We start from the raw sequence: 17,457 nt of genomic DNA on the forward strand, positions 1-17,457 counted from the left end.
TTTTGACAGATAAAGGCTTTCCTGTCCATGCAAGAATGTTCATTTCTCGCGTTTGATCGCCAAAAGTAGCACTTATTTAATTTCGTTTCTTCTGTCACTGACGACACCCAATACTCTCCACCTCCGCCGAAACATTTGTTTAATTGGCCACGTGTTTGTTGAGAGTTAGCTTTTGCGAGTCCATCCAATTTAAAACCTTTGCAATAATCATTTGCGTCCTTCTGTGATCTGTGTTCGTTGTAAACTTGATAAGTTACATTCCCAACTGTACATGTCGTCTTCATTTTTAATTTGTAACCAAGTTGTCCGCATTAAACCTATTTTAAAGCACCTTCAAATAATTTTCATGTGATGTTATTTTCGCAATGCTTTGCCAATTCTACCAGTCACAACACCACAATCAACAGCTCACTACTAACCAGAATTTTTCGCAAACAACTTGGTTGAGGCAAAAAATATTTTGCTTCCAAACTACTGCAAGTTATTTATAGGCAGAGCCAAGCACGTTCAGAAACAGTTGGCACGTAATTTCAACATCTTTTTACAGTTATGCCTGAAAACTACTCAACCACCTCTTGTTTCCTGGTTGGCAAGGAAATGTGTCACGTGCTTCGTTGTTTACTGGGGACTTCTCTTCCGTCAGTGAATTGGAAACAATTTAATAAAAATCATTCGTGATCTCTCCAGGTTTAATTTAAATCTTTGGCCAGGCCCTGGCTTTTGTTTTTAATTGATTCAATTTCTTCAATGCGCCCTGTCAGTCTCTGGTCCATACCTATAGTACTTGCTGGTGCACTGTTTTGATAAGAGACTGACTGTTAACAACATTATTTGCACGAGCTTCCGCGAGCTTGTTATCTCGCTTCATCAGATGCAGCAAATAGCGTGACAAATAAAATGCGGTAACGGCGGTAAAAAACAAGAAAGAAAAAAACGCACGAGGTGAACACAGTTGGTCACTTAGTGCCCGTGGCATCTTAGTGCGTGTACTGACTCATAAAGCCCCAGTCTCTATTAAGACCGTGGTTAAGAGTCAAACCGTTTAATGTGACGTTGTTCCGCCGTATTTATGGCTGGTCATGTTCTTCTCTTAGCCTTCTGCAGCACCATGACCCTTATGTCTTCCACACTGTGGTCAGGATCGTTGAAATGAGCTCCTACCGGTTTCTCGGTGTTGTTGTGCCGAATATCATTCTTGTGTCCTTTGTCTTAGTGTTTGTCCGTTTTCACCCATGTACAAAGCTAGTGGACAGCGCGCACACGTTAAGGCGTAAATCACGTTGGTCGACCTGCAGGAAAATGTTCCCTGTGATGTAAAATGTTGCCCATGCTTTGTAATGAGGTGATTAGCCTGGTTTATCAGGTTGCACAATGCGCATCTCGCGCATCCACATGGGTATGTCCCAAAGTTCCCCTGGGTTGTAGTCCTCGTGGAGGTTAACATTGTTCTCAAGACCTTACAATCCCATAGATAAAAACAGGAAAGAACTTGTAAAACTGTTTGATCATATCATAGAGTTCACCATGGAACAATCGATAACATCTGTGCATTTCTTAGACGTAACGGTCTCGCTGAATGACGGTGAACTTATCTCCATATACCGGAAGTCGACAGACGGTGGCAAATACCTACATCCTTCAAGCGCCCTTCCGAAACTTGTGTATCGATCCATCGTACACTCACTAACACTCCGGTACAGGCGAATATGTTCCGGTCGTGATGTCGATGATTATTTTTAAATAACCTTTTGGCAGATGAAGGATTTCCTGTCAGTGCAAGAGTATTTTTTTCTATCCACATGTAGTACTTATTTAATTTCGTCTCTCTTGTCACTGAAGCCACGCACAATACTCCTGGATAACGTGTTCTGCTCTCTGTGAGGGCACTTGGCAGCCCAGTTCATTTTGGAAAATCATATTACTCATCTGCTTGTTTTTCCAAACTTGTTCGTAGGGTTAAGTTTCGCAATATCTTTGCTCACTAATAAAGATTCTTGACGAGGTCCCCATCTTAATTGATTTTCAAAAATTTCTTCCTTTACTTCTGTAGTTGTTACGGGGTCACAACTTCACAACTCTTTACTCATTTCAAAGATGATTTCATGGTTTAAACATTTAACTCAGCACCTTTGGTAAGTTCCAGTTGTCGTTCACTTTGACCAAGGTTGGCACCATCCATTAACTTCAAGGCCGAAATTGCATCAGACAGTTTCATGATTACATAGTTTGTCGTACAAATGTTCGAATTCAAACATGTAATCATTTACAGACGAAGACGACCTTAAAAAAGGTATTGAATTTAACATAAGCAGTGTACGCTTCATCAACATTTTCTGCTTTGAAATCCTGATCCAATTTAGCAAGAAGAATGTCCATACAACCATCACCGTGAAGTTCTTGAATAGTTAAACTTGAAATGGCCCTCTGAGCCTTGGCATGCCCCTCAAGGGCATAGATATTGATAGTCATTGCTTGATCAGACTTCTTTACATCAGATACCAACTGCCACATAAAAATTTGTTTCTTCCATTCAGTGTAACCGTGTAACAGTTACCTTCCCGATACTTTGGGGAGATTGCTTTGAAGACGCCATTACCTAACCTTATAACTTTGACGAAGTGTAATTGAACTAGAGGAACCATCCTCTGCTACCATGCAAAGTTAGTTAAATGTGTTTTAAACGTAATACCATAGCTCCTAACAGTTCCACAAACAGTAGCAACTAACCACTAGGTCAGGACAAGCACACTTGGAAAAAATAAGTAAAATCACTGGTGCATAGCATTGTGTATTATTTCTAAAAGGGGAGTTGCACCATTTGGACATTATAGTTTAACACATTGCGTTTAACGCACATTCTAGTTTTTGTGTACAGTTGCAAGGGTTTTAAGTTAATAAATTCGAGTCTCTTGGGTCATGCGGTGACTCAGGCGCGAAAATATTTATCCAATATTGTTTTAGCTTTTTTTTTCCATATTGATGAAAAGCAGTAAAGTTTTTATTGAAGTTTCTACCTCTCCTCTGCAGTCATTCAAGATTACTGATATATTGCTTTGAATTTGTACGACGTCATTATTTACACCCTTATCATGACCTTAATTCGTACTTGCTGGAACCGGATGTCGTGTCATGACCCAAACACTAAAGTAAATCCCCTTCTATCACTTTCACTCTGTACTTTATTGCAAAAGTTCGTGTAACTGTAGTTTAAAACTGCTTCTTCTGGTTGACTAAACCATGTGTCACATGTCATCTATTGTTGAAACGAAAGTTTAATACAACACAGCATGGCTTACCAAACTATCAACCCCTTGTCTGCTTTGGTTCAAATCAGGTATTTTTCACAATGAATTTCGACAAGAATTAACAAAAATTATGGGTAAATATCATGATTGCGAAACGTTTGTTTAACAACACAGTGGGTGATAAATAATATTGGAAAACACAAGAGTGGGACTCCTTATATCTGTCCAAATATTTAAACTACAAACGTGCTCAACTAAACACACACCTACACTTTTACTGGTGATAACAGTCGTTGAACCATTATCGCATAATTAGATTCGTGTGTTTGAAGTCACAATCCTTGCTGAAACCTCAAACATATTTAACTGTGTTCCAACGTTTATCAGCAAGTCGTTGTTTACTTTTGTATCTTCATGAGTGAAGTTCTAGCTGGGTCTTCGTTTATGCCGATTTATCAACGTACAACTTGGCAGAGAAACTTTTATTGTTTTTACGAATGTTACCATGGTAATTAAAGTAATACAGTGTGACGTATAAACTGTAAAAAGTCATTTAAAGATGAAGTGAATATTTACAGCAATATCAAGATCACCAGTTGCACTGTTTAAAGTTGCACCAGCCTACGGTAATACACAACCTTATGTCTTTACTCAGCAAAGTAAATCGGCAATTTTACATTGATTTCAATTTGTTTGTGATAACATGACGTTATTTGTTTTTCTGAACTGTCGCATAAACATCCGTGATGACGTTAGCCTTCTTTTTGTTAATCGAAGCGTAAACATCAACTCCCATTGTTGAGGGTGGTTCTGATTGTGACAAGTTGGGTAAATCCACTGTTTCGTTGCTCGAACAAGGAAGTGTGACGTCATTGGTATAGTCGTGATCGGGAAGAGGAACTGTCGTGCTGTTTGCCATGTCGTACATGGGTTCGATTGATAGATGCTGATTGTTCGCCTCGTCAATGGCTTGAACACTACACAATGAAATAAAGATATTTTTAAACTTCCATGAAAAAAATTCAAAGCCATGACAAGTGACAGACTGTCTGATATATAAAAAAGCACACTTATTTTTTGATTGAAATTGAGTTGGTCAACCTTGGTATATTAACTGAACCTGGTGGTAAAAGTAATTACTATGAATGCATTTGCACTTTTATCTGTAAAAACAATTATCTGTATGGTAATGTGAAGTTATTTGTTGATCAATATTTAGAATTTTGGTTGCAACATTTGGTGTAGACAAAATGGCCCTATGCTACTTATGACATATAGCGTACACGGGGTAAAAACGAGCATCTAAGCAAGTGGTTATGATTTATCAAAGTAACATAAAATAACCTTACTGGCAATATCCATGATCTTCCACTACTCGTGATACAGTGGAAACTGGTGGTTTGTCCCTGATACGTTTCCGAATTCTACAATCACGTTTTCGACGCAGAAACAGCAGAAGTAATAGTAATGATAACAGAAGAAGAAAACCAACTATTCCACCAACTACTGCACCGACGTTAGTTTCCGTTTCTTGTGATTTCACAATCAGGGTCGATGTTTCGTCAGAATTTGACATGAAGGGTTTCGTTGGTGGGAAGGTAGAATTGGTTTCTTGAGGTTTCACAATCAAGGTCGATGTTTGGTCAGAATTTGACGTGAAGGTTTTCGTTGGTGGGAAGGTAGAACTGGTTTGTTGAGGTTTCACAATCAAGGTCGATGTTTGGTCAGAATTTGAGATGAAGGGTTTCGTTGGTGGGAAGGTAGAACTGGTTTGTTGAGGTTTCACAATCAAGGTCGATGTTTGGTCAGAATTTGACGTGAAGGTTTTCGTTGGTGGGAAGGTCGAACTGGTTTCTTGAGATTTAACAATCCCTGATGTAAATACTGATCGATCTGATGACGAAGTGACGGTTGGCTGTTCTTTTGTAGTTGTCACACGTTTTGTGGTAGTTTTTGCTGTCGGCGTTTCTGAAATCTTTTGGCAGATGAAGGCTTTCTTTTCCGTGCAAGGATGTATTTTTCTCTCGTTTTCCTGCGTAATGTAACATTCATTACGTTGCGTCTCTTCTGTCACTGACGACACCCAATATTCTCCACCTCCGGGGAAACATTTGTTTAGTTCATCAAGTGTTTGTTGAGAGTTAGCTTTTGCGAGTCCATCCAATCCAATACCTTTGCAATAATCATTTGCGTCCTTTTGTGATTTGTGTTCGTTGTAAACTTGATAAGTTACATTCCCAACAGTACACGCCGTCTTCATTTTTTAGTTTTAACCAAGTTGTCCGCATTAAACCTAGCGTTAAACCTGTTGAAAAGCGCCTTTGCGGTGTTTTCAACAAATGTTATTTTCGCAATGCTTTGCCAACCCTACCAGTCACAACACCACATTCAACAGCTCACTGGAATTGTTTGCATACAACTTGATGAAGGCGAAAAAATCTACTGCAATTTATTTATAGACCAACCCAAGCACGTTCAGAAACAGTTGCCTCGTAAGCATCTATGTACAGTTTTGTCTGAAAACTACTCAACCGCCTCTTGTTTCCTGGTTGGCAATGAATCATCTCACGTGTTTAGGGTTTACTGCGTACTTCTCTTCCTTCAGTGAAGATGAAACAATTTGATCAAAATCATTCGCGATCTCCTCAGGTTTAATTTAAATCTTTGACCAGACCCTGACTTCTGAGTTTATTTAAATTTGCGTGCAATATCCACACATAACGCTTTGATGTAATGGTTCCCAATATATTTGACATGAGGTACCCTGTTCGATGACGTCAGAGCAGTTGTTGGCCAGTTTTAGTTTTCCGAAATATTCCACATGTTTTTCTTATTACAGGGGTGAAATGTTTTTCTGCAATTGAGCAGATTTCCTGGCCTAAATAGTTATTTTTTGGAAGCGCTTTGACGCGGGAACCAAGTTGAGAACCAGTACTTAAATGAAACCAATTACACAATAAAACGTATCCAAAAATTCAAACTTGTGTTTGTCACTCTATGTGCTTTGATGCGACCTTTTTACCTGCATTGATCGATTTTGCCTCATTTTTGGTCAGTGACCGTTGTTTCATTTTTTCCATGACTTCCCTCAACCAATTAACAACAACATACAAGGCTTTACTCAACATTCTTTGTTTAATTTGATTCGGTGGCAGTTGACACGAAGTCTATTAACTTTCATGACGAATTGAATTACACAATGTGAATTGTAGATCAACAACAAGAACTCTCTTGCAACACACAAACAGTTCGTTTAACCGACAAACACATTTAAAGTGTAAATAAAATTATGTCAATGTTTATGTATGATAAAATATATTTTTATGAAACTGCGAGAACGGAGTTAAAGTTTTGATGAACAATCGAACCACAACAACCGTTGAATATTTACAAAATTATAAAAAAAACATGCAAAAAAGTATCACAGCCCAACAAGTTTACTTCAGGTTAGAGTCTGTATGAATCACATTTATCCATTGTTACACAAATCTTCATCACTTATTAAACCATGGTTTGTTTGAACAAATATATTCTTCTGATTTGTTTCTTATCGGTCGCATACACATATAGGGTTGTTCGTTGGGTGAATCCCCATTTCCTTTGCCGTTACGTGCAAGTATGACGTCATTGACGTAGATGTGGTCGGGGCGTGGATTCAGTGACGTGTTGTTAACGTCATAGTGAATAGGATGGATCGTTTCATATTGGTTGTTCGCCTCTTCATATGATTGGACGCTAAAAATAAATAGTGGTTACTTTGTATTATTCCAACGTACTACTGAGTTTTGAACAAAAATATGTTAGTGGAATTATATATTCGTTAAATAATGAAAGACCGATTTATGGTAGCTGGAAAAAGAGCATCGTTATTACAAACCTCACTGGCAACAAAACTTGTAGGACATCAGCGACTTACTTATAATATCCATGATCCTCCACTACGCGTGGTACAGTGGAAACTGATGGTTTGTCAGTTGAACGTTTCTTAATTCTCCAACTACGTTTTCGACACAGAAACAACATTAATACCAATGTTGACAGAAGAAGAAAACCAACAATTCCACCAACTACTGCACCGACGTTAGTTTCCGTTTCTTGTGATTTCAAAATCAGAGTCGATGTTTGGTCAGAATTTGGCGTGAAGGTTTTCGTTGGTGGGAAGGTCGAACTGGTTTGTTGAGGTTTCACAATCAAGGTCGATGTTTGGTCAGAATTTGACGTGAATGTATTCGCTGGTGGGAAGGTAGAACTGGTTTGTTGAGGTTTCACAATCAAGGTCGATGTTTGGTCAGAATTTGATGTGAAGGTTTTCGTTGGTGGGATGGTCGAACTGATTTCTTGAGATTTAACAATCCCTGATGTAAATACTGATCGATCTGTTGACGAAGTGACGGTTGGCTGTTCTTTTGTAGTTGTCACACGTTTTGTGATAGTTTTTGCTGTCGGCGTTTCTGAAATCTTTTCGCAGATGAAGGCTTTCCTGTCCTTGCAAGGATGTATTTTTCTCTCGTTTCCCTGCGTAATGTAACACTCATTGCGTTGCGTCTCTATTATCACTGACGACACCCAATATTCTCCACCTCCGGGGAAACAATTGTTTATTTCATCAAGTGTTTGTTGAGAGTTAGCTTTTGCGAGTCCATCCAATCCAAAACCTTTGCAATAATCATTTGCGTCCTTCTGTGATTTGTGTTCGTTGTAAACTTGATAAGTTACATTCCCAACTGTACACGCCGTCTTCATTTTTAATTTTTAACCGCGTTGCCCGGATTAAACCCAGCGTTAAACCTGTTGTAAAGCGCCTTTGCGATGTTTTGAACAAACGTTATTTTCGCAATGCTTTGCCAACCCTACCAGTCACAACACCACATTCAACAGCTCACTGGAATTGTTGCAAACAACTTGATGAAGGCGAAAAAATCTACTGCAAGTTATTTATAGACCAACCCAAGCACGTTCAGAAACAGTTGCCACGTAAGCATCTATGTACAGTTTCGTCTGAAAACTACTCAACCGCCTCTTGTTTCCTAGTTGGCAATGAATCATCTCACGTATTTAGGGTTTACTGCGTACTTCTCTTCCTTCAGTGAAGAGGAAACAATTTGATCAATATCATTCGTGATCGAGCCAAGTTTATTTTAAATCTTTGACCAGACCCTGACTTCTGAGTTTATTTAAGTTTGCGTGCAATATCCACACGTAACGCTTTGATGTAATGGTTCCCAATATATTTGACATGAGGTACCCTGTTCGATGACGTCAGAGCAGTTGATGGTCAGTTTTAGTTTCCCGAAACATTCCACTTCCGCTGTGATTCATGTTTTTCTTATTCCAAGGGGTGAAATGTTCTTCTGCAATTGAGCAGATTTCCTGGCCTACATAGTTATTTTTTGGAAGCGCTTTGCCGCGGGAACCAAGTTGAGAACCAGTATTTTAATAAAACCAATTACACAATAAAACGTATCCAAAAATTCAAACTTGTGTTTGTCACTCCATGTGCTTTGATGCGATCTTTTTACCTGCATTGATCGATTTTGCCTCATTTTTGGTTGTTTTCCGTTGTTTTACTTTTTCCATGACTGCCCTTAACCAATTAACAAAAACAGACAATGCATTACTCAATATCGATTATTTTATTTGATTCGTGGGAAGTTAATACAAAAGTCTATTAACTTGCATGGCAAACTGAATTACACAATGTGAATTGTAGTGTAGCGACAACGACACACGACACGCAGGCACTAATTCTTTCTTTATGCTTTCTTGTTCACCTGTGTATGTATGGTTGTATTGTTTTTTACTGAGTGTATGCGCGTCTCAGCATCGTTTTAGCCCGTTTATTTAAGAGAAGCCCATTTAGCGAACCAGTGTGAGAGGCTTTGGCTTTAGTGGTGAGCCGTTACTGCAGGGTCCGGGCCGAAGTAGGAAATAATTCCGTGACAACTTGGCGAGCACGCCAGGACCCTGTCACCACACCCGCTGGTTTCGCTAGCAAAACTCCGATATTGTGTCGTTTTATAACTTTTTTTAAAAAATGAGTTTTAACTTTTTAATGCAACCACCGCCGCTGAGGCCTGGCGACGACCTTGTGGAATATTTTAATACTTTTGAATCGTACTGCGAATGTATTGAAGCGACGGACCAGGTGAAACGGCAGTGGTTCCTGGCATCCATCAATGATGACATAAAATGGTCTATAGAGGATGTTGATGGCAACCTCCATGCAGTCGAATATAAAGAACTAAGGAAATGTGACCTGCGACATGAAAGCAGTGCCCAACGCTCTGATAAGCAACGCGAAGCACTTACACGACGCGTGCATCAATTGCCTGGAGAGACGGCACGCGAATTTGTTTTCGACCTGAAGACACTTGGAAATCTGGCTTACAGCAGCGCTTCAGTGGCTTTACTAAAGAACGAAGTACTTTATATTACTCTCCTTCTTGGCCTGCGCGGGACCGTCGATTGGCCGACAGCATTCCCGCGTTAATCAAGTTTAAACGCAGTTTCGCTGCAGCCGCCCAAGTCGTTCTTGACTCTTCCATTCCATCCCCTTTGGAAGTCACCGCGGTGCAGTGTAAAAATGCTGGGATGCAGGCGGTGCTGGACAGGCTGGAACACATTGAGATATTTTGGACGAAACATGCCAATGAACTGAGAGCCTCAATTGCGTCAATGCATGTTGAAATTATTGAACTGAAACAGAAGAACCTGTCGTTGCGCCAATCAGATTATCAGTTAAATTCCAGTCGTTGTTGGTACAGCGGTGGCCCTGTTGGACATAGTGGGGGTAACTATGTCGAGCCAACGTCCGAGGCGCACAGGTACAGGTTGTGGTTCCCGTACTTGCCGTCGGTTGCATGGGCATTGTGACTGAAGAAGAAGAAGGCGAGAAAGTTGTGACAGGCTCGCGAAGAAAAGGTCAAGGAAAAAGTTCGAAAAGAATGCCTTCGCCAGCGGGCGCTAAAGCATTGCAACTCCCTGTAACACGGGACAACTTATTGAGTGGGAGCTTTCAGGTTGATCGCCAACCTCGCGGTTCCAAGTGGAAGATGAGAGGTTTACGCCGTCCCGTAAAAGGGCTGTCTCGTTTCCGCGAAATCACTCTTGTTACTTATATACGCACATCCCATCGCACTTTTGTTTATATTTCTATCTTTTCTCGCACGTTATTTTCACAAATTGTCGTTTTTCTATGTTTGCCACGTCGTCCCGTAACGCCCAATTGATTTTCGTGTATACGTAGATTGGTTGATTGGCCGGAGCAAAGCGGTGCTTTCGGTACGACCCGGTTAGTTTGGAGATGGGCGTTGTGCTGTATGGGTGGTGATCGCCGAACGAGAAGTGTATCTATGGTTGTATTGGTTTTCACTGAGTGTATGCGCGTTATTGCATCGTTTTAGTCCGTTTATTTAAAGATAATCTCATTTAGCGAACCAGCGTGAGAGACTTTGGTTTTAGAGGTGAGCCGTTACTGCATGCAGGGTGAGGAACGAAGTAGGAAATATTTCCGTGACGGTAGCATCGAAAGTGGTTTCAATAATTAGCATGTGAAAGTTGTTCAATACTTTTCAATGTAATGCGTTGTGTACATTAACATCAAGAACTGTTACAACACACAAACAGTTCGTTTAACCGACAAACAGATTTAATGGGTAAATAAAATTATGTCTGTGTTGATGCGTGATAAAATATATTTTCAATGTAACTGTGAAAATGAGATTAAAGGTTTGATGACAACAACCATTGAATATTTACAAAATTATAAAAAACAGCATGCAAAACAAAATAGCACAGTCCCATAAGTTTTATCTAGGCGACAGTCTGTACGGACCACAGTTATCCTTTGTTACACAAATCTTCATCACTTATTAAACCATGGTTTGTTTGAACAAATATATTCTTGTGATTTGTTTCTTATCGGTCGCATACATATATAGGGTTGTTCGTTGGGTGAATCCCCATTTCCTTTGCCGTCACGTGCAAGTATGACGTCATTGACGTAGATGTTGTCGGGGCGTGGATTCAGTGACGTGTTGTTAACGTCATAATAAACGGGATGGATCGTTTCATATTGGTTGTTCATCTCTTCATATGATTGGACGCTAAAAGTATATATTGGTTACTTTTAATTATTCCAACTTAGCACTGAATTTTGAACGAAAATATGTTAGTGGAATTATAAAGATTTTTGTTAAATAATGAAAGACCGATTTATATTGGCTGAAAAAGAACGTCGTTATTACAAACCTCACTGGCAACAAAACTTTTAGGACATCAGCGACTTACTTATAATATCCATGATCATCCACTACACGTGGTACAGTGGAAACTGATGGTTTGTCAGTTGAACGTTTCTGAAATTTTCCAACCACGTTTCCGACACAGAAACAACATTAATACCAATGTTGACAGAAGAAAAATACCCACAATTCCACCAACTACTGCACCGACGTTTGTTTCCGTTTCTTGTGATTTCAAACTGGTTTGTTGGGGTTTCATAATCCCTGATGTAAATACCGATCGGTCTGTTGACGATGTTACGTTTGGCTGCTTTTCTGTAGTATTCACACGTTTTGTGATAGTTTTTATTGTTGATGTTTTTGGAATTATCTTTTGGCAGATGAAAGGTTTGCTGTTAGTGCAAGAATGTTCTTGTCTCTCGTTTGATCGCCAAAAGTAGCACTTTTTTAATTTCGTCTCTCTTGTCACTGACGACACCCAATACTCTCCACTACCACCAAAGCAGTTGTTTATTTCATCAAGTGTTTGTTGAGAGTTAGCTTTTGCGAGTCCATTAAATCTAAAACCTTTGCAATGATCATTTGCGTCCTTCTGTGGTTTGTGTTCTTTATAAACTCGATAAGTTACATTCCCAACTATACACGTCGTCGTCATTTTTGATTTATAATCAAGTTAACAACATTAATTTGTGAAGCGCCCTTAGTACATTTTTATTTTTTCGTATTGCATTGCTAAACCAACAGTCACAATACCACATTCAACAGCTCACAACTAACTGGAATTGTTCGCTAACAAATTGGTTGCGGCAAAAATCTTTTGCTTCCAAACTATTGCGCAACTATTTATAATCAGAGCCCAGCACGTTCAGAAACAGTTGCCACGTAATTTCAACATCTATTTACAGTTGTTCCTGAAAGCAACTCAAACACCTCTCTAGTTTCCTGGTTGGCAAGGAAACATGGCACGTGCTTTGGTGTTTACTGGGGACTTCCCTTCCGTCAGTAAATTGGAAACAATTGGATAAAAATTATTCGTGATCTCGGGTTTAATATTAATCTTTGGCTAGGTCCTGACTTTATTTGAAGATGCATTATGTTGCGTTTAATATCCACACGTAAAGCTTTGATGCAGTGGTTCTCAATGTATTTAACCTGGGGCACCCTGTTCGATGACGTCAGAGCAATGGTGGGCCAGTTTTAAATTTTCTAAACATTCCGCTTCCGCTGTGATTGATGTGTTTCTTATAACTAGGCTGAAATGTTCTTCTGCAATTGACAATATTTCCTGGCCTATATTTAGTTATTTTTTGCATATTTTTTGGAAGCGCTTTGACGCAGGCACCATGTTGATCACCAATTACACAATAAAAAGTATTCTATACTTGAAATATGTGTTTGTCACTGTATGTGCTTTGGTGCGATCTATTTTCATACCTTGATCAATTTTGCCTTAGTTTTTGGTTCCTTTCCGTTGTTTCATTTTTTCCCATGACTGCCCTCAACCAATTAACAAGTGCAGACAATGTTTATCTCAATACTGATTATTTTATTTGATTCGTGGGAAGTTTACACGAAGTATATTAACTTGCATGGCAAACTGAATTACACAATGTGAATTGTGGCATCGAAAGTGGTTTTAATAATTGGTTTGAGCAAATTATTCAATACCTTTCAATGTATTACAACAAGAACTCTTACGACACACAAACAGTTCGTTTAACCGACAAACAGATTTAATGGGTAAAAAAAATTATGTCCGTGTTTATGTGCGATAAAATATATTTTCAATGAAACTGCGAGAATGGGGTTAAAGGTTTGATGAACAATCGAACCACAACAACCGTTGAATATTAACAAAATTATAAAAAACAGCATACAAAAAAAAATAGCACAGTCCCATAAGTTTAATCTAGGCGACAGTCTGTATGGACCACAGTTATCCTTTGTTACACAAATCTTCATCACTTATTAAACCATGGTTTGTTTGAACAAATATATTCTTGTGATTTGTTTCTTATCGGTCGCATAGACATATAGGGTTGTTCGTTGGGTGAATCCCCATTTCCTTTGGCGTCACGTGCAAGTATGACGTCATTGACGTAGATGTGGTCGGGGCGTGGATTCAGTGACGTGTTGTTAACGTCATAGTAAACGGGATGGATCGTTTCATATTGGTTGTTCATCTTTTCATATGATTGGACGCTAAAAATAAATAGTGGTTACTTTGTATTATTCCAACTTACTACTGAGTTTTGAACGAAAATATGTTAGTGGAATTATCAATATTTTCGTTAAATAATGAAAGACCGATTTATATTGGCTGGAAAAAGAGCATCGTTATTACAAACCTCACTGGCAACAAAACTTTTAGGACACCAGCGACTTACTTATAATATCCATGATCCTCCACAACGCGTGGTACAGTGGAAACTGATGGTTTGTCAGTTGAACGTTTCTTAATTCTCCAACCACGTTTCCGACACAGAAACAACATTAATACCAATGTTGACAGAAGAAGAAAACCAACAATTCCACCAACTACTGCACCGACGTTAGTTTCCGTTTCTTGTGATTTCAAACTAGTTTGTTTAGGTTTCACAATCCCTGATGTAAATACCAATCGGTCTGTTGACGATGTTACGTTTGGCTGCTTTTCTGTAGTATTCACACGTTTTGTGATAGTTTTTATTGTTGATGTTTTTGGAATTATCTTTTGACAGATAAAGGGTTTCCTGTTCGCGCAAGAATGTTCTGGTCTCTTGTTTGATCGCCAAAAGTAGCACTTATTTAATTTCGTCTCTCTTGTCACTGACGACACCCAATACTCTTCACTACCACCAAAGCAGTTGTTAAGTTCGTCACGTGTTTGTTGAGAGTTAGCTTTTGCGAGTCCATCAAATCCAAAACTTTTGCAATCATCATTTGCGTCCTTTTGTGATTTGTGTTCGTTGTAAACTCGATAAGTTACATTCCCAACTGTACACGTCGTCTTCATTTTTAATTTGTAACCAAGTTGAACACTTCATTAATTTGTGAAGCGCCCTTAGTACATTTTTATTTTTTCGTATTGCATTGCTAAACCAACCAGTCACAATACCACATTCAACAGCTCACAACTAACTGGAATTGTTCGCTAACAAATTGGTTGCGGCAAAAATCTTTTGCTTCCAAGCTATTGCGAAACTATTTATAAACAGATCCAGCACGTTCAGAAACAGTTGCCACGTAATTACAACATCTATTTACAGTTGTGCTGAAAACTACTGAACCACCTCTTGTTTCCTGGTTGGCAAGGAAACATGTCATGTGCTTTGGTGTATGCAAAGGGACTTCTCTTTCGTCAGTGAAAATGAAACAATTGGATCAAAATCATTCGTGATCTCAGGTTTAATATTAATCTTTGGCTGGGTCCTGACTTTATTTGAAGATGCATTATGTTGCGTTCAATTCCCACACGTAAAGCTTTGATGCAGTGGTTCTCAATGTATTTAACCTGGGGCACCCTGTTCGATGACGTCAGAGCAGTGGTGGGCCAGTTTTAAATTTTCTAAACATTCCGCTTCCGCTGTGATTCATGTGTTTCTTATAACTAGGCTGAAATGTTCTTCTGCAATTGACAATATTTCCTGGCCTATTTAGTTATTTTTTTGTATATTTTTTGGAAGCGCTTTGACGCAGGCACCAAGTTGATCACCAATTACACAATAAAACGTATTCTATACTTGAAATATGTGTTTGTCACTGTATGTGCTTTGGTGCGATCTATTTTCTAACTTGATCAATTTTGCCTCATTTTTGGTTGCTTACCGTTGTTTCATTCTTTCCCATGCCTCCCCCTAACCAATTAACAAGTACAGACAATGTTTATCTCAATACTGATTATTTTATTTGATTCGTGGGAAGTTTACACGAAGTATATTAACTTGCATGACAAACTGTGAATTGTGGCATCGAAAGTGGTTTTAATAATTGGTTTGAGCAATTTTTTCAATACCATTCAATGTATTACAACAAGAACTCTTACGACACACAAACAGTTCGTTTAACCGACAAACAGATTTAATTGGTAAATAAAATTATGTCTGCGTTTATGTATGATAAAATATATTTTCAATGAAACTGCGAAAACGGGGTTAAAGGTTTGATGAACAATCGAACCACAACAACCGTTAAATATTTACAAAATTATTAAAAAAACATTCTAAAACAGATCACAGCCCCACAAGTTTATCCTAAGTTAAGGTCTGTATGGACCACAGTTATCCATTGTTACACAAATCTTCATCACTTATTAAACCATGGTTTGTTTGAACAAATATATTCTTGTGATTTGTTTCTTATCGGTCGCATACACATATAGGGTTGTTTGTTGGGTGAATCCCCATTTCCTTTGCCGTCACGTGCAAGTATGACGTCATTGACGTAGATGTGGTCGGGGCGTGGATTCAGTGACGTGTTGTTTACGTCATAGTAAACGGGATGGATCGTTTCATATTGGTTGTTCATCTTTTCATATGATTGGACGCTAAAAATATATAGTGGTTACTTTGTATTATTCCAACTTACTACTGAGTTTTGAACGAAAATATGTTAGTGGAATTATTAATATTTTCGTTAAATAATGAAAGACCGATTTATATTGGCTGGAAAAAGAACGTCGTTATTACAAACCTCACTGGCAACAAAACTTGTAGGACATCAGCGACTTACTTATAATATCCATGATCCTCCACTACACGTGGTACAGTGGAAACTGATGGTTTGTCAGTTGAACGTTTCTTAATTCTCCAACTACGTTTTCGACACAGAAACAACATTAATACCAATGTTGACAGAAGAAAAATACCAACAATTCCACCAACTACTGCACCGACGTTTGTTTCCGTTTCTTGTGATTTCCAAATCAGAGTCGATGTTTGGTCAGAATTTGGCGTGAATATTTTCGTTGGTGGGAAGGTCGAACTGGTTTCTTGAGGTTTCACAATCAAGGTCGATGTTTGGTCAGAATTTGACGTGAATGTATTCGCTGGTGGGAAGGTCGAACTGGTTTCTTGAGATTTAACAATCCCTGATGTTAATACTGATCGATGTGTTGAAGATGTGACGGTTGGCTGTTCTTTTGTAGTTGTCACACGTTTTGTGGTAGTTTTTGCTGTCGGCGTTTCTGAAATCTTTTGGCAGATGAAGGCTTTCCTGTCCGTGCAAGGATGTCTTTTTCTCTCGTTTCCCTGCGTATTGTAACACTCATTGCGTAGCGTCTCTCTTGTCACTGACGACACCCAATATTCTCCACCTCCGGGGAAACAATTGTTTAGTTCATCAAGTGTTTGTTGAGAGTTAGCCTTTGCGAGTCCATCCAATTTATTACCTTTGCAATAATCATTTGCGTCCTTCTGTGATTTGTGTTCGTTGTAAACTTGATAAGTTACATTCCCAACTGTACACACCGTCTTCATTTTTAAGTTTTAACCAAGTTGTCCGCATTAAACCTAGCGTTAAACCTGTTGTGAAGCGCCGTAAGATGTTTTCATCTGATTTTCTTTTTCCAATGCTTTGCCAATTCTATTATTCACAATACCACATTCAACAGCTCACAACTAACTACAATTGCTTGCAAACAACTTGGTTGAGGCAAAAAAATCTTTTGCTTCCAATCTACTGCAAGCTATTTATAGACAGAGCCAAGCTCGTTCAGAAACAGTTGCCACGTAATTACAACATCTATTTACAGTTGTGCCTGAAAACTACTGAACTACCTCTTGTTTCCTGGTTGGCAATGAAACATGTCACGTGCTTATTGTTTACTAGGGATCTTTCTAGGTTTAATGTAAATCTTTGGCCAAGCCTTGGTTTCATTTGAAAAGTTTTTCGCCTTCATACCAACACGCTTTTCTTTAATAAATTACATTACTGAGCAGTAAAACCTGACAAAACTCCCATGTGAGTCCATTACTGTAATTACAAACACA

At 38.8% G+C, this 17,457-nt stretch overlaps 1 pseudogene; it reads right to left on the reverse strand.

The window, feature by feature from the left end:
• Nucleotides 1–2,083: 2,083 nt before the first annotated feature.
• On the reverse strand, nt 2,084–2,642 carry LOC145912164 (uncharacterized; annotated as a pseudogene).
• Nucleotides 2,643–17,457: the final 14,815 nt, after the last annotated feature.

The sequence above is a fragment of the Ascidia mentula genome, chromosome 8 (genome assembly GCF_947561715.1).
Source record: "Ascidia mentula chromosome 8, kaAscMent1.1, whole genome shotgun sequence".
Lineage (NCBI taxonomy): Eukaryota > Metazoa > Chordata > Ascidiacea > Phlebobranchia > Ascidiidae > Ascidia > Ascidia mentula.